General features: G+C 38.4%; 1 long non-coding RNA gene across 2 annotated transcripts in view; it reads right to left on the bottom strand.

The window, feature by feature from the left end:
- Window positions 1–763: 763 nt before the first annotated feature.
- The window catches only part of LOC115030382 (uncharacterized), a 44662-nt gene continuing 22640 nt past the window's right edge, over window positions 764–22785 (bottom strand). The window contains exons 2-5 of one of the 2 annotated variants that reach the window (XR_015046539.1): window positions 21880–21969; window positions 21413–21514; window positions 5953–6159; window positions 764–4875 (exon numbers count right to left, since the gene is read on the bottom strand). This is a non-coding gene — a long non-coding RNA (uncharacterized LOC115030382). The remainder of the gene's footprint in view (window positions 4876–5952; window positions 6160–21412; window positions 21515–21879; window positions 21970–22785) is intronic. The other variant, XR_003835972.1, reaches the window with a different exon arrangement.

A 22785-nucleotide genomic window follows, 5' to 3' on the forward strand; every position in this document is an offset into this window, starting at 1 on the left:
GTGGGGGTGGGGTGGAGGGGTGGAGGGGTGGGGGGGGTGGGGGCGGTGGGGTGGTTGGGGGTGGGGGGGTAGGGGGGGGTGGTTGGGGTGGGGTGGGGGTGATGATGCTTCGCTGTTAATGCACCATTTTGTTTGTTCCTCAGAGGAATTCCATTTGCCCAGCAGTCTTTCTCATCAAGGAATTGAGTACCTCTGCTGTCTGTGGCCTTCCCCATTCTGTACAGTGTTGGTTCCCAGGACTTGTCCCCTAGTTCACTTCCTTTTAGTAATGGGCTGATGCCCCCGAGGGCCCAAATATGCCTTCCTCCTCCCCACACAGATATGTTTTTGTCTCACAGACTCAGAAAAACTCACTTGTTTTGACTATTTTTCTTATAACTTCATCAAGCGTCCTTTGGAGCATCATTCTAAATGCTGCCAACGTATAAACAGACCATTTCTCATTTTTTTTATCCAAACTTGTTTGTTTATGTAATAGTAATACTGTATTGGTTTAAACAATTCTATCAAATTTATACTAGTTAGCCATCAAGCACCCAGGGACACCCAATTTCACATCAGAATCTTTAGTTATAAGTTTTCAAGAATATTCCAACAATATAAAACCAACTCATGTTTGAAAATACTTGGCAAAAAGGAAATGAAAGAGCATTGACCATTACTGAGAATTTGCATGATACTCGCAACAAAAGTAACCACATTCTACATAGGCAAGCCTTAGAGAAAAGGTCACGATATTAGACACCATCGTTTTATATTTTTATTAAATATTTCCCAAATTTTCCTCATCTTAGGACAGACACACTCACAATGATTCTTTAAAGAATTAAAATCTTGCATTTTGATTACCTCTTTTTAACATTTACCAGGGATTACAGAGAAGAGATTGTTTGACATTGAATTTCTGTTAACCATGTCCTCCACTGGAACATAGTTGTACACATTGTTTCAGAGCTAACATAATGGGGAATATTTTCAAAGAAGGCTGTGTTTCAAGCCAGATGGTTTATCTGCTGAAACAATTCTCCCAGTAGAGAAATCGTGGCTGCACAGTTGCAGTAGTGTTCATAAGCCTAGTGCAGTAGATTCATTTGGCACCCACATTTTGGAGTCAAACAAAAGTACAGTTTGTGTGAATCTCAGACTCAGATATTCATGAGTGAAAAGGAGTTCTCTGAGTTGTGCATTGTGCATTATTGTAAAGACTGTGATGTGTTTACATCATAAACACAATGTGGAAATAGGATAAAATGTTCACGTATATATTAATAGTTTCCCATATACAACCCAAAAGGCCTATGTGGTTAGGATAACTGCCTTAGAGATTATCACAGTCTGGCTCAAGACCTAAATTGCCATTACTTGTGTGGAAAGCAAATGGATTACCAACCTTCAAGCCTACTGTATCTACTAAAACTTGAAGTAAAAAGATTAAATATGTATGCTTTCTTGGGCAAAGATGAACTGTGGTCTCAGAATGGTAGAGAATGATATCAAGCACTTAGCAATGTTGCCACATAATTCTTCCCCCACCCCAGGCTCACACAGATCTCGAGTTTTTAATCTTTACTATCAATGGTTCCTTAAGGGACACCTTGGTGGCTCACTGAGTTGGTTTCTGTAGCCCACGATGGTCTTCGGATATGTTGTGATGCAGCGTTGGGAATCTCACCCTTTGTCACAGAAACAGTCACTGGCCACATTTTAAAAATAAAATAGGAAAGTTTCAGGAGTCCAACAGGGGTTGCCATGCCCAGGAATGTATCAAGCATGTAGAGGGATGGGAAAATCCCTGAGATTCCAGAGATTAAAAAATAACACATGGGACGTTCTAAATAAAGAAATTCTTGGTTATGTCGTGGAAGTTGGCACCAGTGCTGCAGGTCTCTGCCTCAGAGACTATTTTTGTTTGAGTTAGCCAGTAGGACATGCATGAATGTGACCTTCTGTGCCTAAAGAACCTAGTGAATATTGGTGACATTTTCCTTGAAAAATGAGATACTTTTAACCTTTACGATTCTCCATTAATTTATTTATATACAGATATCTACATATGCATATATGATATTATCTTATATCTCATTCTTTAACAAACTGTGCTACCTACTTCAAAACTTTAAGAAGGAAAATTAGACATGGGCTTTTAACATTTTGAATCCACAAAATTAATTAATTTAAAATTACACTCTAATTAACACACACAAATAATGTGTGCTCTGTAACAACTGTAGCATAGGAGAAATAAATAAAGAAATTAATTAATTAATTAATTAATTAATTAAATACATAAAGCTTAACATTCTAAACCTGAGAGCCCTGTAAACACATACATATGGAAATGTATGTATGCCCTTAAAATAGATAGAAGACACCCAGATCAGAAAACTGCAATCCAAATTCATGTGTATATTGAATCAAAAAAAAACAATGCTGCAGACAGGTGCCAGGATGGAAGTCTGTATGCAACTGTTACCTGTGGGCAGTCAGATAGTAAAGCAAATGCCCAATAAGTGACTGTCTCTCTCAGAGCTCCAGGGATCCTAAACATAGGGATCCGTGTCAGTACCTACACACCCCAACTTGATCTTTGGGAGCACAGATTTGCTAAGTTGACACTCAAAGCAGCCATTGGATATGCTCAAACTACCAGAACTGTGGTGTTTTTAAGTGGCTTTAATGAGGCTGGCTCTCATTTTCTGCTTTTCTTTGTATCCTTTTATGAATGTCCTCAACCAACTAAGTCACGGCTTAGTCATGGGACATTGTAGCAACAGACTCCCGATTACATTCATAAGAAAACCTTTGAGAACATTTTGTAAACAGTATAATACTACATTTATTGAAACAAAGAAAAGTCCTTGAAGTCATAAATCTAATGTCAACAGTTTTTCTGAGTATTTAATACCAGGTATCTTTAGGTACAAATGTCCTGAATACCAGGAGTGTCTTCAGTACAGCATTAAAATGGTGCCTTCGTTTGCATTTGACCATTACATCACTTCAAATGATTTTACCAAGAAGATACCAGAGTCTATATTTTTCCTACTTTTAGCTATATTCTATTATGAAAACTATACATATAAAGTCAAGGAAAAGAGGTGAAATACTCTTTGAAAGCCAAGTCGGGGCCATTTAAATATTTGTAGCTTAATGAGTAAATTATATATTTCTAATAAATGAACAAATGAAGCCATTCACAAAGCTATATCTAAGTGATCCTAAGAGTTTGCACAGTAACAAGGTGGAGACTAATTAAGGTTTGTAAATATTACATGCAAATGAAGACAAGAAGACTGGTGTCTTAGTAAGTTGGTGTATTTGAAATATGATTTTCCTAGGGGGCAGGGGGAATAGCTCATATGCTCACGATAAAAAAAAAACTAAAAAAGCTACACCGTGATACTGTTCAGCCTTACAGAATATTCAGAAAATCACACAATTGCTGAGAGTGAAAACAGAGTCCTAACTTCTGCCACTGCAGTAGCTGTAAGAGTCTAAGCTTCTCCTTTCGTATGTGTGTGTGTGTGTACATACATGTGTATGCATTCTCGCACATGTGTATGCATGTGTGTGAGCACTATGATTGAAGCTAGAATTTCATGCTTGCTAGGCAGTAACTCTGCACTGAAGATCATTTCCAGTGCCTACCGTGAAATATTTTTTCACTCAAAACTGCGAGGCATTGATCACAATTTATCCTTTTAAAAAGGGGCAATCCAAGACAAAATAAAGACAGAAAACCAGAGGAAGAGAAGAAAAGACATGAGGTGGAGGATGGCAAAGGCAGGAACAAACCAACTCAATACTTAACTTTATTGTTGGAGTGACCTCTCTCTCTCTCTCTCTCTCTCTCTCTCTCTCTCTCTCTCTCTCTCTCTCTCAGATGGAATGCATTGCTTGTGTTCCTAATGTACTCTGTGAGAATCTCATGATAAAAGAGGAAACCAAATTTTATCTCATCTATTATGCTGATGATAGCCTTCCTATATCACACGTTGGGATCCAGCGTGGTTTCCAGCAGGGCTGCCTCGGGCTGCACAGGTCTGCCAGGGTCTTCCTGGTCAGCAGTGCTTACTCTCATTTACCTCTCCCTGCTCCTGCCAAGCACGCAATGGCCACAGACCAGGGCCACACTTTTACATATGTGCTAAAGTTTCCAGGTGGCCTGTTTGTGTTATGATTGTGCCTGGCCTCAAAATAAAAACAAATTGACAATCCCTCACCTCTCCAAAGCCAGTGCCAGATTTTAAATAAAATGTCTAGTAGTGATTTATTGCCAATGCAAACTGCCAGACTGGCATCCTGTCCACTCACTAAACAGACAGATCAGTAAAAGCTATGTCAGCCTTGCCAGTTGCCCTAAGTATGCTCTAGGAACATTCCAAATGTCATGTTTATTCTGTTACCAAATTCCATATTCATGTGCAATAGGAAACAGGATCTCTAGATGACCTTAATTCTGTAATAGTGTGGTCATTCTTCCCTTGGGGACATCCAAGGATCATCTGCATTCTTCTTCCCTAGATAGGGCACTGACTTGTACACCAAGCTGAGAAACAAAACCAAAAGAAGCTCTTTCCTCCAAGTAACCTCAGGTCAGGGATGAGTTTCCTGTCACTTCCCCAGAGAGCAAACACCTGCCTGGTGATTCACAAGAGATGTTTCTTGTCCTTGCTATTCATCAAAAAGAACAGCACCCTTAGTCCACCCTGTGCATCTTGAAATGTTGATTTAGGTCATACTTAACTTTATCCATCTTTATTTTTCCCCAGCAATCTGATCTCAGTCTGCTCTAATACAGTGTGTTTTCGGCGTGTAGTATTCTGGATCTTCTCTCTCTCCAAGGCTGGCAGGTCCCAGAAGATGGCTACATATCTAAACAGAAAAGACAAAAACCTGAAGTTCTCAGTTGGCATTTCTGTGAGATTACCACCAAGCTAGGCAACCACATGACCTTCTTCCCATCTTACCCAAGCTACCTGAAGTGTACACTCACCAAGTCAGTGAGAAGAACTCTCCCATGGCTCACTCCAAGCTTCTGTGTCACTTGTACATAAACCTCAAAACTGTCTATATTTCATGAGCCATTGTCTTCATGTATTATTTAATAACATGTTTAACAGCATGCCTAATTACAAACATTTATTATAGAATTCAACTCTAGAAGTAGATGAGAATGTGCTAAATTGTTTGCTACCTAAAGTTTTAATGAGAGTATAATACCTTCAGCCCATATGCTTCAAGAACGTTATCCTTAATTATGTAACATGGGTATTTTACTGATATCTGTTAACTGCTCGAGCAGCTGTGGTTTTCTGCTATTTTGCACAGCTCAGGAGGAGCAGTGAGTTCAGTTTCCCCTTTTTGGGGGGTTGCAAAATCCATGCCCCAAACAGGTGTGTGCAATCAGGAACCGCAGTGATGAGCCCAAACTGCTGCCTTTCTAAAAATTCCACCAGCCGGTGACACACGCTGCTCAAGGTTGCACAAGCTTGTTTTCCACCGGTTATTTTGATGATTCATTCCCCCATGGGGAGGTGAACTTCAGCCATTATTTCTCCTCTCCTGTTTCTGATAATTAGAGGAATCACTTCCTCATTTGATGATCTCTCACTCTGCCTTCCTCCCTCTGTCTTTCTTTAAAATGAATTCTTACCTTTTGAAAGGTATTGCCCTCTTCTCCATAGACCTCAAAGAGTAGGAGAGGTAAAATCTCTCTCTCTTTCTCTCTCTCTCTCTCTCTCTATCTCTCTCTCTCTCTCTCTCTCCCCTCTCTCTCTCTCTCTCTCTCTCTCTCTCTCTCTCTCTCTCTCTCTCTCTCTCTCTCTCTCTCTCTCTCTCTCTGACACACACACACACACTCAGAACTCATCAGAACTCTTTGTCAACCTGTTGCAGTAAATCTGTCTACACAACAATGATATCATTCATTAAAACTATGACTACTCAAACCTAAGAAGCGCAGTCCACTTCCAAGCAGTGTCTTTGCAAAGCTGTCCTCTGTGCTCAGGAAACATGGTGGCAATGCCACTCAAGCCTCCTCCATAGTCTTTCAAATGCCAAATGCAGAAATCACTCTCTCTAACAAGACAGTTAGATTTTCATAGACATCAAGTGTTTACTGAAAGCCAAGTCTTCTGACAAGTGGCAGGAGTCTTCCTAAAAATAAAAGCAAGGTTGACTATTAAATGACAAAATTTATGTCTGTAAAAACAAGTACATCAATGCAAAGAAAATTTCAAAGCAGGAGATGTGAAACATTTTCAGCACCAGCAACAGGGTCAGCCTAGACAAGCCAACGTTCCTCCATAAATTTTTGGAAAATCTAGACAACATAAATTTACCTTCCTATCTTGATTTTTTCAAGAAAATGGGGAACTCCAATTAATCTATTCTCTTCCTAATTGAACAATAATTTGCAATTTAATAATGATACATTGTAGGAACTGTTTTCTTAATGCTGCCTAAATAGACTCACATGTACATCAACCCATTTCACATTTCTCTAAATATTTTCATAGTGGAAAGCGGTGTTCACAATAACAGTGCAAACTGTGGAGTCTGATAATCCAAATACAAGGTGTTGTTTTAACCACACACTGTCACCTTGAGTGGGCGACAGAAACCCTAAGAACTCCAGTTTTCTCATCTGGTAAGCATTGGAAAAAAATAGAAACCTCATACAGTGTGCAGATGAAATAGGCTTTAAAATACCTCAACCAGAATACCTGATGCATAATGGAGGAGTGGAGCTTCCCTGACATGGTATCGTTTTCTGACATGCCCATTTTCACCTGGAAGGGATGTCCCTACCGTGCTACCCAGCACCCAGCACCCAGCACAGTACATAGCCCATGATAAACCTAAACAGTTGTTTACTGAACTGAGATAAATGCATTCTTCTGAACACAATAAAAAATTTTAAATTGGAAATAGAAAGTTAAAGATTTTCAATTAATGTATTGTGAAATTAGTTCAGGGATAATTGTGGTTTGATTTAATTCATAATATACCCACACCTCCCTTTTAACAAATATTATTAAAAAATAATAACATCACCATATATTTCAAAGTGAATGATTTCTTCATTTTTTAACTCTTTGTGTTCACTTCTGTATTTTAAGAGATTTTTTTTTTTTGGCCATCAATGTAAAATTATTTCTCTAGACATATTCATGAACACTAGATGATTAGTTGACTGTAGGTGGACTCGGTGAATAAGATAGCAGAAGTCATAGGTTAGGTCCAGATGGGGAGGTGGTGGGAGGAGAGCCCTAGATGGGAAGAACACTAAGCCACCACTTCTAGAATTCTTGGTAGCTGCAGGGGTGTGGGCTCTATAAGGGTGGCGGAACACTGAAGCAAAGTCACACTTCCCCAAATGCAGAATCAGTGGGGTAAAGTTTCTCCAGATACAAACCTGAACACTCACACCTCACTGCCCAACCATGTGATCTGATGCTCATCAGTACTGGGCCTGCAATACATAGCTATGAAACAAACACATCAATACACATCACTTCATTGTGTTATCTTCCTCATGCTGCCCTACTTTTCTTTATTTTTCACTGTTTCAGATATCAGAAGACTCTTTAAAGAAGATAATTCAAAGAAATTCAAAGACAATCTTAGGCTTAGTAGTCAATTATACAAGGTGTCCTATTTGGATGCAAAGCTATCTTTACCTGTGCATCACTTTATAGTAGCAGGATGAATGGATTCTTTTAAGCAACATCTTACTACAAATCCTGAGATAGTTGTAACTACTCCACAACAACCAACAGTCAAGTGTAGTGGACCTTGATGGTTCTCTAGTCAACATCAAGACAAGAAAAATGGATGCCTATGGGAACAACTACACATCCCAAGAAGAAACAATGATGTTCTTAGAAGCCTTTGAAAATAGAGAGAAAATTTAAAACAAAACAAAACCTGCATAGGTATCCTCAACTCTACCTGATGCTGCTCACTGCTTAATGATGCTCATCCTGCCTCTTCTGGGGCACCTGGTTACAGAGATAACTGAAGGCCACCTTCAACTTAGGTAGGTACCCTCTGGAAAAGCTGTGCTCCTGCCATGGCGCTTAGAGAAGAAGAAGAATTACAAACAAGGAACAGAAACTGCGGACTTTTTTTTTTTTAAATCTTAGGTTGGAATCCCATGACCCAAGATTTTGCAAGTCCTGAAGGAAATTCAACTCAGGCAATGAAGAGTCTTATGATACAATAGCCTGCAATCTGTTAATGCTTAAACTCCTGATTCATAAAGGGGGAGAGGAGAGGGAAGAGGGTTCCAATAAAACAGACACAGCCCCACTCACCTGACAATTCATCATCCTGCTTCTCCCTACTCATAGCTTAGAACCACTCTCTTGAGAAACCCTTCTTTTCTTGGTTATGTCTATTGGCCCTGGAGGCTATGAGTTACATTAGGGCAAGGACTGAATCTTATACTTCCCTGTCATTGCTGCTTCTGGTATAGAAATGGACTAAGATGAGATCCTTGATATTTGTTAAATGACAGATATATAGTGGGTTTTGAAAAGAATTTGTCTGTGACTAATAACACAATTTTTTTTCAACTCAACAAGTACCATGTAGTATTATATTATATTATATTATATTATATTATATTATAGAAAAGAAAGTTAAATATCTTATACAGATTCTGGGGCCAGCTTCTTTCCTCTCTTACCCATTTTTACATCTTCTTCAGAACCTGGTTCATCAAGGGTTGTCTTGGCTGAATCTTAAAGGTTAGAAAGAGAAGGAATTGGTGTGATAATCCCTGGAAGTTTCATTCTCTTGGCCTTAATATTCAACTTCTCTGTTGGTACCATTGAGATCCTATTAACCATCCCCATCTCAGTAAAAAGACCTTCCATCTTTTGTCACTCATGCCGAAATTCATGGGGCGTTGTTAACATCACTTTCTCCCTCCTACTTCATAGTCAAAGTCAATTGAGAAATCCTATTGAACCTACATTCCAAATATCTCCAAATTCAACCCTTTTTCATTATCTCCTCAGCCAGCAACTTGACTCAGGCCAACACTATGTTCATGTAAGTTTTAGAAATGAGTTGAAACTGCTTCTTGCCTACCCATAGCACTTTCATAGTAGGGGAGTCAGGGTGACTCACTTCAGTTATCAGCAACATCATTCCTTCAATGTAAGTTTTTGAAAGCACTCAGAGGAAAAGATGAGATTCTTTCTCTGACCCACAAAGGTAACATATTATCTGTACCCTCCAAACTGCTGATTCCATGACCTCTCTTGGATCTCTGATTACTCCCTCATCTCTTTGCTCCAGGCACACATACTAGGCACCATTCCCAAAATTAAATAAGCCATGCTTAAGAGTGCTGACTGCTCTTGAAGAGAACCTGAGTTTGGTTTCCAGTACCCATGTTGGGTGCCTCATCACCACGTGTAACTCTAGCTCCAAAGTATGTGACACCTATGGCTTTACACTCAGGTACACACATATAGAGACACATTTAAATTGGGAAAAATAAACCTTTAACAAAATGTTTAAAGAGAACTTAAGAAGCCAGCATACTAATTTTAAAACCCAATTTATCTTCATGGAAACAATAACCTATTTAGAGACTATAATGACACAGGGGAAATTCTATTAATAATATCAACAAAGTATGAAATATTGTGGGAGAATTTTGAAAACACAAAAATAAAATGTTCAAACTCTATTAACAAAGGCAAAATCACTTTAAACTCATATACATATATATATGTATATATATATACATATACATACATATCATTGATAAATTATTCAAAATTAGTTTCAGTGCTCAGAAAAATTCAGGAGACCACTAGGCAGCAAGGGCCCAGCCATGCACAGCATGAGACTCCTATGTTGTGGTATCTCAAAGCACCAAGAGTTCAAGTCATTCCCAAAGTAACTCAAGGATCTTTTCCACCTATGCAGTCCTAGCCCACTGGCCCCAGAACTGAGAATGGCACTAGAATGTATCTACAGCACAGTTTTTTTCATTTTAACAGTGTTATTTCTTTCTTCTTCTTCCTCTTCCTCTTCTACTTCTACTTCTTCTTACCATAATTTATTTTTATTCATATTACATAAAAATCACAGCTCCCTGCCCCCTGCTCTCCTCCCAGTCCAATCCTTACATGTTTCTCCCCATTCACCACACAAATCAAAGCCACCAAGAAACACAATTGACTTTCTCTCCTAAACATTTCTGACATCTGCCTCTTGTACTACTGAGATACCAGAACCTGAGCCATCATCTCTATGCAATGTCTGCTTCAGAGGCAGCTTACTCTTCGAAGGAGTAGACATCTTTTAGGAAAGCTTTGCAATGATTCTTCATCATCCAGATGTTATAAAAAAAAAAAAAAAAAAAACATCGGTTCTGGGAGTGGGAAGGGACATGCATAAGGAATGACAAGGTTTTTACTATACAACTCTAACTTGCTCCTAACTGAGTCAACCTTTGATGGCATGAAAATTTGAGTATCTTCTTTCTCTGCTGACAACTAATAAACACTATTGGCATATGAATTAGTGTACAGTGTGCACTCAATAGAAAAATTTTAAGTTCAATACTGCCTTTAGACTAGATTCCAGTGGGACCTTACCATTGCATGATCAACTAGATTCTATTTCAAGTTCATGAATATGCACACATGTTGGCATAAGTACGTGCACACACACATTCACACACACTAAAACTAAAGAATATGTGAATATTTTGCCATGTTACCACATAGTACAACAAAATGCACAACCCTGTAAACCTATTTTTACAATTAATGCCTTTCAGAATTCAGAATAATGTTCCTTCTCAATGCCTGCCCTAAATCTCAAAGCAAGAAGCAACATACTGGTTGAGGATTATTAAAAAGGAAGTGTGATTCAAATGAGAGGAAAATATATAACTAAGTAGAAAAGACAAATTAATCATCGTGATGAACCCTTGCTTTCAGACAGTATGATATAAGAAGTAATTGCAAAATAAATACAATTTCCCCAAAATATCTAATATTATCTTGCTTCTATTCACATATCAAGTTGTAAACCTACACATGAGAATTTTCACATGTCAGAACAACAAAGTTTATACCAACTCAGGGTTGAGAAGGTTTAAGCAAAGAAGCACTCCTCGTGTAATGTGATAATAAAATGTTTTAGATGAGTTTTTAAGTGTAAATCAAAATTTAGCATCTCATAACCTGTAGCCAAAATATACCCTTCCTAATTGGCTCTGCCCTTCCTTACTCTGAGATCTCAAGCATGTTTCTGAAACAAACAATAACCCAGTTTCTTCCTCGGTTAAATGGGAGTAGTTTAGGACCTGTTTCATACATTCTCAATTTGTGAAGATTAAAAAAAGACACTGAATATAAAGTATCTATTAGCACAGACCATGGTCCATAATCAATGCTTGACTAATATCAGGGATCAGCATCTTTCTGTCACCAACTTTGTGATTATCACTATTAGAATAGACACACTCGATGTACAATTCCATCTTTTAAAATGAAAGTATTAGAAGTGGAAGGAATTTTTTTAAAAAGGAAATGTGTGCTAACAGAGAAAGCCCCTCACTACAGACCTGTTCAAATGAAAACATTTCCCAGGAAAAACTATGGCATAAACATGTTTCAATATCATTTATAGCATGATTATATTTGTGTGCATACTGTTTATTTACATGCAAGTAAAACAGGAAATCCCACAATGATGTAACCAATCTTAAAAATTGGTCACATACATAATATCTGAGTTAAGTAAGTGATTTTATTAATCATTTGATATTCTCTTACACTATTCAAAGTCATAATATAAGCATTTCTCACTTTTATTATTTAAGTTTTCAATTTGTTCTTTTGTGACATTTTGCATCTTTTGAATTCCTAACAGTCACTTATTCCCAGATATGCATACTCTTCTCTGGTACTTCATGAGATCTGTTCTCTTTTGCAGTCTGGTAGGAGCTCTGTGATGACTTCCTGACATTCAGCTGCAGAAAAAGATATGTCACTTACGGAAAAGACACAGTTAGAGGCTGTCTGATGTCCCCGTGCTCTGTGATTTTTGTCCTCAGAAACTTAGAAACATATATGATGTCTCTGATGCAGCCCTCTGGCAAGACACAAACTTTGCACAGCTTGAGAAATGCCACTCATTAGGGGCACTGCTGTTATCTTCTGTAACTTAAAGGGAAAAGGTTCAATACGTCTGCATTAATGATGTTGGTCATTGGTTTCCTTCTCAATTCCCAGACATAGACTATTATCGTTTAACTTACAATTATTTGCATCTTCCAAAAATTTTGAAGTGTATTTTACCTTCTCATCTTTGAACACGAGTAAATAAAAAAAAAAAAAAACTTTTCTAGAAATACGATGTATTTGGATTGAATTACATTCTTTTAAATTGCAAACATCCATATGAAGTTTCCTCCAAATAAGAAAGCTTCAAATATTCACTTGTAGCAGAAGCATAAAAGACTGGGACAATTAGCCTTAAGAGAAGAAGAGTGCCACGGTCACAACCGAACTGGAGCACCTAGGGTGAGTATTCATAGCAGACACTATGGAATGTGGTGGACAGCTAACAGCAGTGACTCTCTAGTCTTTGCCAGATAAGGTAATTCCAAAACGAGATTTTGAAGATGACTCTGTTGCTGAAGTGTTTGCCACACACACATAAGGATCTGAGTTCAGATCCCCACAGCCCATGGAGAAAATGAGGTGCAGTGGCATGCTTTTGTAAGCACAAAGCTAAGGAGATGGTAGCAATGAAATTCATAGGTCCCTGAACATTCCTGCCCAGCCCATTAATTCACCTGAATTGACAAGTGTCAGGCTCAGTGAAAGACCCTGTCTCAAAAATAAGGTGAAGAGCAATCAAAGAAGACAGCTGATGTTGAAATATGGCCTCCATAAGCACATATGAAAATGTGCATGTGCATCTATACAAACACACACACACACACATACACTACACACATGAGGAGGGGGTTGATTTTTAACAAGTACAAGGGAGTATTTGGATACTATAGTATACAAATTTTGTTCTGAAATTTGAAAAGTCGCTAAAGATGTTTGAACGAAAGAAAATATAATCTGTCTGTCTCTGTCTCTCTCCGTCTGTCTGTCTGTCTGTCTGTCTGTCTGTCTGTCTGTCTGTCTCTCTGTCTGTCTGTCTGTCTGTCTCTCCTTGTTGAATGAAGTGATTGTGTTTTGAGCTATGTTTACCTGTATGATCTCTCAGAGCTGCAATTCTGTTTAATTCAGCTGTCTGTGGCTGGATATCACCGTTCGTTCTGCTGTTAGAATTATTTCATTACTTCTCATTGGGGATTGGTAAATAGTGCTTAAGTATTTTAAACATGTGAAATTCAGTCCAAAATCAGATTGATGTCAGTAGAGTAATTTAATTGAAAGCCATGGCTACAGCCCACAGAGATGGGGGTTTGATCAGATTGCATCTGAGCAGAGAAAGGTAAAGGGATGCTTACACAGCATCCTTGACTCTCATCCCACCTCACCACTTACTGGCTAGGTACAAAAACTGCAGGTTAAAATTGCACAACAAAAGAAGACATAAATTACACGAAACCTGACATTTCACATGCATTTCCTCAATTATTCCCGTAACAGAATTTCCCTTATCACCTGAACTCAGAGCTAACTGTCCCCAACAGGACTATAAAACTTGAGTTTGCACTTTTTGCAAAGCGCACAAAACCTCAGCAGGTGGAAACCAAAATTCCCATGCATGTAAGTTTAATGTAATGTGATCATTACTGCAGAGTTAATACTTGCCCACATTGCTGGATGACTGTCTATTGTAGGAGGCCTGCATCCTGTAAATACAATAGTTGCAGCCTTATTGCCAGAACCACTGGCTCAGAACACCAATAGTGCCTGAGAAGGCACTATTGGTGGCTCTGGTGTAAAGATCACTCTTTATTCTTTGGGGTCCCCCAGGAGTTCTAACAGAAGAAATCTTCTCTTTCTTGTTTTTTTTTTCTTTTTCTCCACACCAAGGGGTGGGTGGTCCAGCCATTTAATCTAGATTGGGAGTTTTGTTTTGTTTTGTTTTAGTCTCAAAACCAGTCTCCTACTTTAATTCCCCTTCTCACAAAAATATTTAACTCATGCTTCAGGTCTGAAAAATATTTATACTTTTAACAGAGAAATGGAATGTGAGTTCTACTTCGGGGAAAGCACTGTAAGGAAGCAAACTCAGGTGAGGTGATCCTGCTCGCCCAGACATCCAAAGGGAAATACTGCAGACAGCCTCAATCCCCAGCAAGATGAAATAACAAAACAGGAATCCACAGCCACTGCATGCCATGCTCCTGAAAGATGGCTCACCAAGCTCATCAAGAAATGTTTATTAACGAATTACACCAGATTTTAAAACTATATAATCAATATGCTCCCAAACTTATAAATATGTGAAAAATCTAAGCAATAAAAAGTTAATCGTTGCAATTTTATTTTCTCTGATTTTCAAGTTTCCTAGAACCCCCCTCCCTGAACATATTTAGAAACATAGCGTGTATATCCAAATGGGAGCTTTATATTTTTCTGGAACTTACAAAGTCTAACTGGTGTCATCAGTTCTTAGGTAGAATAAAGAAACCCATCCCATAAGGCTCAACCACAATTCAATGTAGGAAGGCAAATTATCCGAAATACTCACACTCTGCCAGGTCAGAGAAATGAGAATTACTCAAAGCCCTGATGCTGACACTGAAATGTTTCTACCCCACAGCCAGCCAGCCAAATGCTGACGCTTCAGTTGCAAAGGCCCTGTCAGTTCCTGTTAGCTCACATCCTCCTTGGGCTGGCTGGTCTAGTCTAATTCAGGTCAGTTTTTAAGCTATACACAAACCTTAGCTCTTTTAATACCTCTTGATTAGGCTGGTGGTGTAGAGACTCATGAATAGTCACCCTCGCATGGCGAGTCTAGCTATAGAACTAACATTGATCAATTCACTAGTTCCCAGACTTTTACATTTTATGAATTGGCCTATTTAGATAGATAGATAGATAGATAGATAGATAGATAGATAGATAGATAGATAAGGAATCTCTGTTCTCACCTTTATTTTAATTTTTAAAGGACTCAAACATGCAGCTTCTTAATTTAAAAAAAAGTTATGTGAGCTACAGACAAAATTATTTGCACCACAATTCAGTGAAAACAGAAGTCTGAGAAGCCCTTTCTTATAAGCAAAATGGTTTCATTGTCACCTAAAGATTTTATTAGAAAATGAGTTAAATCACAGACTTCTTTTTCTTTCCCTAGCATAACATGTCCCCAGGAAAGACCAAGCAATTACTTACATGGTAATTTACTTTTAAACCCTTCAATTTTTCAGTACTAGAAAGATGAGTTAGCAGTTAATAGTAACTGGCTACTCTTCCAGGGGCCTGGTGAAATTCCCAGCACCCAAATGATGACTTGCAGCTATCTGAGACTTCAGGCCCAAGAGAATTGATCTACTCTTTTGGCTTCCACAAGAACTAGACATATATGCGAACAAAATACTTATATACATAAAATAAATAAAAATTTAAATGAATTTTCTTGATATTTCAGGGGCTAAAATAACAGGGCTGGATCTGTAACTCGGTGATAGGACACTTGCTAGCATGTATACAAACCTTCGATATCCAGCACTGGGAGGAAAAAAAAAAAAAGGTAGAGGAGGGTGTTAGAGGCCTAGCTTTGTTAATACTTACCGTCTACCAACAAAGGCATTACAGTCTTCAGAAAACTGTTCTTAGAGTAAGTTTAGATAGAATGCTGGAGCCATAGTATCCTTTAGTCTTGGAACTCACTAGATAATCTCAAATGTGCATTAAACCTATTATATTACAGATGAATGGGAACACATGCAAAGCCAAAGGAATTTTTCTTTTAATTGCTGACATGAAAGACCAAAACCTCAGTTCTAAATTTCAGTTCCATGGCAGTCAGATCGGCTCACCAGGAACTGAATCTTCTTTCTCGATCACTCTTGATATTTCCAAAGGCACAAGGATGACCCATGCTGATTTTCTGGCCAAGTCCTGGCTAACTTATCATCATGTACAGGAGATGTAGCATAGATTAATCATGGGCGTTTGCCGGTTTCAAACTCATCCCGTAGTCCTTTAAGGTAATACAACTTTTAACAAGAACCAAGGAGCAAAAGGAAATACAGGCAAACGAAAGCAGACTCCCTGCAGACCATTTGGCTTCAGCTAATGGGCTTTAGGTAACTCCTGGACAAGGGTCAACATTCATAATCATGTTTTCTCCAGCTTCCTAATCCAAATCCAAAGGTAGTGGTTTCTTTTATGAATATTTTATCAGACAAGAATAAATGTAACATTTTATTTGGATTACACCACTCAGAGAAAGGGGCAAATAGAGAAAGGCCAATAAATCTTAAAGAGTTAATTATTTATACAGAGAAAATTTACTTTCTATGTTGTGACTTGTTTTATTGGTACACTGCAGCTCAATTTAGATTAAGAAGCAAAAGGATTATTGTTTCCCAACAGAGATGTATCATAAATAAACACAGCATATTTTTTATTTGCCCCCAACCATCTGAAAAAAATCTTCAGAATAAAAGAGAAACACATCCTAAAATTCTTTGTTTTAAACTCTTCATCTAACAAGAAACTATACTTAGTATCAAAACCTGCATTAGTAATGACTGTATAAGTAAGACCAGAACAATGAGAATAAAAGTGGACACATTAACTTAGAAGGGGGAAATTTTCACAGGGTCCCTTCCCTAGATAAAGACCTATATGCAGATGTTTATGGAAGCGACATTAGCAAATGCAGAGTGGTCTACCCTGAAACCAGAAGGTTGTACTTAGATATCTGTATACACATATATGTATAATAACAAGGTTGTATTTATATGTCTGTGCATACACACATACATGTATGTTGTAACAATAACAACAACAACAACAAAAGACTATCAACTTGAAGAAAAGAATGGGGAAAATGGATATAATTCCGTTCCAGTTAAAAACGTGTTGGTTTGGTTTTGGTTTTGGTTTTGCTATTGTTTTTCTTGTTGCTATTGTTCTGTTTGTTTTGTTTTGTTTTGTTTTGTTTTGTTTTTTAAGAAAAAAAAATGTAGGTCGGGCAGTGGTGGCACATACCTTTAATCCCAGCACTTGGGAGGCAGAGGCAGGTGGATTTCTGAGTTTGAGGCCAGCCTGGTGTACAAAGTGAGTTCCAGGATAGCCAGGGCTATACAGAGAAACCCTGTCTTGAAACAAACAAACAAACAAACAAAAAAGTGGTCGAGCTAATCAGGAGAGAACCTTTGCCTAAGAGATGACATCAATGGGAGGTCTGTTGTCATAATCAATCGCCCCACCTTTGCTAGAACACTTGCTGATGTTGCCATTCAGTTACAAGGAGGAATGAGACAACATGTGTTGTAAGACTTTCACCCTGTAATGATCTGAACTGTGGGTCTTCGGAGTTATCACTGCTTGACGTAGTAGAAACTGTTATCCTGTTAGAAAAGAAAGAAAATTGGAAGGCAAGTTTCACCTGGTACAAAGTGTATGTGTAATAAATATTACTAAACTGGATTGGAGGGTGTATTGATGGATAAAATAATGGATGGGTAGATGGATAGATGAATGGGTAGATAGATAAATAGATAGATGACTGGATAAACAATTATTAAAGTAGAGGTTATTCAAAGCTGCTGGAGAAGCCCCAAGAGATGCATCTCTCCTCCAATCTGTACCTTCAAATTAATGATTCTCTGTCAGATGGTTACAAACTTGAATCACAAAGTGCTTACAACTTCTGCAAGTTTTGTTGGAATATACTAAATGTGAAATCAAATTGGCCCTTTCAACCACTGCAGCTTGTCGTTCCCTTAACTTATTTCTTGTACCACATCTTGTTTAACCTTTAACATTCATATTATCTGTAAGTCTAAAATGATTTCTCTGTGTACATGTTATTGCATGGTGTGTGTGTTTATGTACGCTCATGCTTTTGAGCACATGCATATCTATGTGCATGTGGAGACCAAAGCTCAATATCTAATATATTCTTCCATCACTGTCTACACTCCTGGTTTTAGGAAACAGCATCTCACTGACCCTGGAGATTCCCAACAATAGCTGCCAAGCATGCCCTAGTAAACCTTCTATCTCTGCTTCCCCTCACCAGGGTTACAGACAGTCAGTCAGGCTTTAGGGAATTCTGCTTCACATAGGGTGGTAGTGATCTGAACTCAGATCCTCTGGTTTGTGGAGCAAGCATTTTACTAACTAATCCTTCTCTCCAGCCCCTCAGCTTACCTGTCAATCTCTTTACAAAATTATAAAAATAATTGATAACATTTATTAAGCCCTATATGCAGACCACTCTTCGTGTGATGGATTTCAAATCTGTAGTTTTGTGTGGTGCTCATAAAAGCCATCTACTTACACTGATTTATTCACAGATCTAATAGTTTCTGTACTAAGGATGTTCTGAGACCTTAGAAGTTAACAGACAAAAATCTCTGTCCCCGTAGACCTCACATTGTTCTCAGAGTGGAGAAGGGAGACAACAATAAAAAAAATGACTGTATGTAGTATTGGTGATATCCTCACTGTAAGAATAAGAACTTGTTTAAATAACAAAACGATTTCCCAAGGAATATATTGGCCACAAGCAGCATACTGGAGGAAGACTTAAAACCAGGATTTTAATCTTCAACACCTGGTTTATTTTTGACAATGATTCCATGATTCAAAGGAAGAATTAGACTGGCATAGGTGACTGATCACAACTAGTTACATGGTGACTGTGTCAGTCTCCAGACCTCTGTACCACTGCCAAACAAAGTGTGGCTTCCCACTGCCCCTTCTGTGATTATAACCTTTGCCTAGCAGCAAGAAATCATGACTGAGCTCATTTCTACCATTCCAGGCCACACAGGCTAGGGAAGATTGCAAGCTTGTTTCTGCATTTAGGAGGACATGCACCTACTTCTGCCCAAGGTGCTGCAACCATGCATGAGCGCGTCCTTTGTGGAAGCAAATGCATTCTCCCTCTTCTGTGAAGCCTGGACACAGTTAGGAGGCTAGGTGTTCTTCAGTATGATGGGCTGAATGCTGACAAGGCGCCACCCCCTGCTGAGCTGGGCAGGCAGGAGACACAAGGAAAGGAACCTTGTTCTTTGCCAGAGACACATAGAAAGCTTTTCCTTCAAAACTGACTTTTCTTTAGGGGGTCTTAGAATTTTTCTATTCTTTCCTGAATTGCAATTATGGGGTGGTAAAGATAAATCAAATACAAATATGAAAAGCATAACTCAGGAGGTAACAACTTATAACTGGTATAGAACCATACTAGAAAGCAAAGAAAAATTATAGAATTTTGAGAAAAAGAAAAATCATAAGAAGCATATATTATGAAGTATTAGTAAAGGTAAATCAAATGTAACCAAAAAAACTCAAGATGATTATTTGTATTCTGAGCCCATTGTATTCTGTGTGTATTCTTAAAATAATACCTGGTTGAAGTAGTATGTACTCAGAGAGTCTTAACTGCACAGGGACTAGGGTGAAGAGGATCATTTTATACCCAGGAGTTAGATAAAACCCTGAGACCCTCATCTCAAAATAATTAATAATAGTATTTCAATAGTAATTCTGATCATGTGTATGTTTCTTCATAGTTTTCTTATCAGAAGAGACCCTTCTTAAACAGAAGATAGGTTCCGGGGAGACAAATTATTTACTCGCCATATTCCAGAATTCCTAAATTGTTGACAACTCCTTAGGAAGTTGGCATTCCGATCTGAGAGCACATCTTCACTATATAGAACCAGAAAAAGAAAAGACCTAAGGAGCGCAAGATGCCACCTGCATCTGTAACTTCCAAATGGAAAGTGAAAAGGGAACAAATGTGGTCTCATTGCTTTCCACCAGGGGAAACTCCTACCACAGCAACGCCCATCACACAGGTTACCGATCAGCAATGCCCATAGCATATGTTACCCAGAAGCAACACCCATCACACAGGTTACAGAGCAGCAACCGCCATCCCATAGACTACCAACCAGCAATGTCCATCAAAGAGGTCACCAACCAGCAACACCTGTCACTCCAGTTACAGAGAAGCAATGTCCATCACATCACACAGGTTACAGAGCAACAACACCTGTCACACAGGTTAACAAACACAGCATCTCTTTAGAACTTTTGGAAATATCCGAATCTATATATACAGAAGAAAATCAAAAGGTCCACCATATGGTTATGTCTCGCTTTCCATATATGTTATAAAAAGACTTGAAGAACTCCAACTAAAGGAACAAAGAGATTTTGGTGACTTAGTATCCTGAACTGAAATTGTTGTTGCTAATTTATATTTTCTTGTCTTATAATTCCTAGTTCTCATTTTTAAAATTGGCATTGCCACTTTTGCTAAATTTTAGCCCTTGATATACAAAGTCATTCTGGCAGCATTACATTAATTACTTATTTCATGATCCTAATTTCCATGATTTCCTGGGTTCTACATAGAAGGTAAGATGATTACATAATAGTCTCTGTTTTATAAAAACTCAGAACCATACACATAAATGAGAATGACGAGAAGTTCTCAGGACTTCTTGGGTTCTCAAGATATAGGAAACTACATATCTACAAGCTGTAGATATTATCAAAATCACTAAGCTAGTACCCACTTAGTATGTGAACAGTACACGCTTACAATTACTATCCCCAAAGAGTTGACATCAACAAGGAAATACAGAGTGATTATAATTTGATGAGAGAAAGAGTCAAGGTTAATCTGTAGAATTATAGAATGGGGATTGCAACCCCATAGGAAGAACAACAACATAAACCAACCAGTCCCCAGAGCTCCCAGGGACTAAACCACCAACCAAAGAATACACATGGAGGGGCCTATGGCTCCAGCTGCATATATAGCAGAGGATGGCCTTATCTGATATCAATGGGAGGGGAAGCCCTTGGTCCTATGGAGGCTGAATGCCCCAGGGTAGGGGGATGCTAGAGAGTGGATGTGTGGGTGGAGGAGCACCCTCATAGAGGCAGGGGGAGGGGTATAAGGTGGGGGGGTTGCAGAGGGGAAACTGAGTAGGCGGATATGATTTGAAATGTAAATAAATAAAATAAGCAATAAAAAATTAGTCCTGGGAAAGAACCATCAATTGCATTATATAAAATTAAGACTATGAAATATAATATTGGCTAAAAAATACAATAACTGTAAACAGCAAAGTACACTTTAGTAATAAAAAAGAATTATAGAATTGTTCTAAATATCTCCAATTATTTCACTGGAGTTTCAGTTTTCAATCCAAATTTCTTGGATAAAATTCAGAAGCACTCACAGTGGCCCTTACCTTTAATTCATAGGCAGAAGCAATGGTATTCTGAGAGTTCAAGGCCAACCTGGTCTATAATGGCAAGTTGAAGATACACCAGGGATATACGGTAAGACCATCCTTAAATAAATAAATAAATAAATAAAGTTTCACAACTCACCAAAAACAAAAATTATACATCAACCAAAGAAGCAAAGGAGGCTCCAAGGCTTCTAAGTACTCACAAAACTCAATTTAAAACAATAATACTAGTACTCAGGAGGCAGAGGCAGGCAGAGCTCTATGATTTTGAGCCCAGCCTGGTCTATAGAGAGAGACTTCCAGGACAGCCAGGCTACAGACAAACTTTGTCTCAAAAAACAAACAAATAAGAGGGGGGGGGCGGAGAGAGAGGGAGGGAGGGATGGAAGGATGGAGGAAGGGAGAGAGAGAGAGAGAGAGAACAGAAAACAATCTGTTACATACTTGTAATCATAAAGTTTTACCTTCTGGATATGGTATACAGCAACTTCTGCCATGTTCTGCAGATAGATCTTGGCTAAACACTTGTATCATGCAATGCACAAGGTTCTAGGCTAAAACAAAGTTTAATAAAATACTGTTGCCGCCACCAGCGTTATCACTTAGTTTAGCTCAATTGCACAGCATATTAGCTTAATGAAGGTGTGTACTTGATCGATATGGAGTTCCAGCATTTACACTCATTTGAACTGCTACAAAACACACCCAATTGTTAGACACCTCTGCCCTGTTTCCAAAATGGTCCCAGCAGACATCATAATCATCTCGGTACACACACATGATATGGAATTTTTATACTATTTCACATATATTACTTTTTATATACTCCATGTGAGTATTTTTACATATATTTCTTAAACTAATGGGTTATGCCACAGAGAAAGGAAATAGGAGAAAGAATTTATAAAAGTTATCTTACTCTATGCCTACTATGTGGGGAGCCCTTTGAACATCTTATATTATCTCTCTGGAAACAGCAGTGTTGGTATTGTGTCTCTTATATAAATGAAAACTTTAAAGAACAAGTAGCTTATGCAGAGTTGCCCAGTTGTTACATAATAGGTGATAGCTGAACCCAGGTGGATCTGGCCCAAAAACCTATGCTCCCCCCCCCCAATATACCACACAGCTGAGTCGCACTTATTTCTGCCTCCCAACACTTATTTTCCTTTCCAAAAACCCCTGGTTACTGTCTGGCCTGCAGTGAGTCTCATTGCAACAGTCCTGATGTACAGGATACACACTTTCACATCAGGTTTTTTTCCCCTTAATTGGATGTCCTTCTTCCTCTCTAACTATGCAAACATTATTCACCCTCCAAGGGTCATTTTCTCCACGAAGTCTCACTTCCTTCTCTCAGTGATCGTTGC

This window comes from Mus caroli, unplaced genomic scaffold (genome assembly GCF_978045245.1).
Source record: "Mus caroli unplaced genomic scaffold, Mus_caroli_1 scaffold_2, whole genome shotgun sequence".
Taxonomy (NCBI): domain Eukaryota; kingdom Metazoa; phylum Chordata; class Mammalia; order Rodentia; family Muridae; genus Mus; species Mus caroli.